At 36.6% G+C, this 1,501-nt stretch overlaps 1 pseudogene; it reads right to left on the bottom strand.

Moving 5' to 3' along the window:
• LOC127666217 (60S ribosomal protein L35a-like) lies at nucleotides 1–342 on the bottom strand (annotated as a pseudogene).
• Between the last annotated feature and the right edge of the window lie 1,159 nt (nucleotides 343–1,501).

Here is a 1,501-nt window from a genome sequence, read left to right as displayed (position 1 = left end):
TTAAATCCGGAATGGGTACAGCTTCACACAGACTCTGTGTCCAATGGCTTTTTCAGGATGGTTGCTTCAGACTTTGGCACAAACCATGCCACTGTTTCAGTGGACCTGAGTTACTTTTCCCCAGATCACTCTGGTTTTCTTTGGTTTGCCTCCCAGAGTCACTGTATTGTTTTTTGCTTTATACACATAAGCACACCTCTTGCCTAAATAGAACTCAGTTTCATCTCTGGAATAAACGCCTTCAAATTTAAGAAGAGCTGTGTGCTCTCTTTGGTTCTGGAGACCTCGCTTGTAGCCAGCAAAAGTGGCCTTGCACCACAGCCTTCCAGACATACTTGCTTTCAGAAGCTCTGTTCCCAGAAGGCATCCAAGCAGGTGCCAAGATGGCAGAAAGAGGGTAATTATGATCTTTAAGGCCATAATAAATTGTAGGTCAGCAGTGATTCCTTGGGTTTTATTCATTATTCTTTACAATATATATATATATATATATATATATGATATGTGTGTGTTTGCACATGTGTGTGTGCACACATGCGCACATGCACATGTGCTTCTGTGCACCATTTAGATGTGATATTTATAAAGGTATAATACATATACTTCAATTACTTGTCATTTAAATCAGTTACATTTATTTGGCGGTATGAACAATAAATTTCAAGTTGTATTAGAATGGTAATATTGTTAACTTGTTTTTAATATAGTTTGAAATTATTTCAACTTCCTGATTAATTCCTGAAAAAATGATACAACATAACAACAAGAGTTGGGACATGAGTGAGTGTTATTAAATAGTTTGATTTATAGATTGGCAGAAAAAAATGTTGCAAAGAGGTTGTTTGAAAATTAAAAATTGATATCACAATTACAGGAATTAGAAAATAAAAGTAATTTCCCAAAGCACAAAATGACAGGCTGAATTTGAACAGTTCCTAAAAATTTAGTCCCAAATCAGAGTTGGATGTGGTAGTGACATGCGGGATGCCAGGGAAATGGAGGTAGTAGTTTCAAGAGTTCAGAACCAGCCCTGGCTACATAGTAAGTTGGCAGCCAGTCTGTGTTAGAATCTTGAGAATGACAGTTTTCTACATAATGGTAGCAATGTCTTCGAAGTATATTTTACTTAAAAAATAAACACCTATTCTTTTGTTCTAGATATGTTCATATTCAAGTACAAATACTTAGCACTAACTGTGCATGTGCATTAGAGAGAGAGAGAGAGAGAGAGAGAGAGAGAGAGAGAGAGAGAGAGAAAGAGAGAGAGAGAGATTTCCACTATGCATCCACTGCCAAGAGTAGGAAGTATCCAGAAAATCTTTAAAAAAAAAATTCCTCATAGGCATCTACTCTAGATTTCTGAATTCCTGATTTAATTGAGTCTTGGATGGGTTAGATGGTGGATTAGCATATAGAGAGTGAGGGTAAGGGGTTACGCTGTGTTACTCTGTGGAATGCAGCTGAAAGCATATTATGTTTAGGATTATTACTTTTGTATGTA

The sequence above is a fragment of the Apodemus sylvaticus genome, chromosome 15, assembly GCF_947179515.1.
Source record: "Apodemus sylvaticus chromosome 15, mApoSyl1.1, whole genome shotgun sequence".
NCBI classification, from domain to species: domain Eukaryota; kingdom Metazoa; phylum Chordata; class Mammalia; order Rodentia; family Muridae; genus Apodemus; species Apodemus sylvaticus.
The sequence above is the reverse complement of the archived record's forward strand: the minus strand, read 5'-3'. Positions and strand labels throughout refer to the sequence as shown.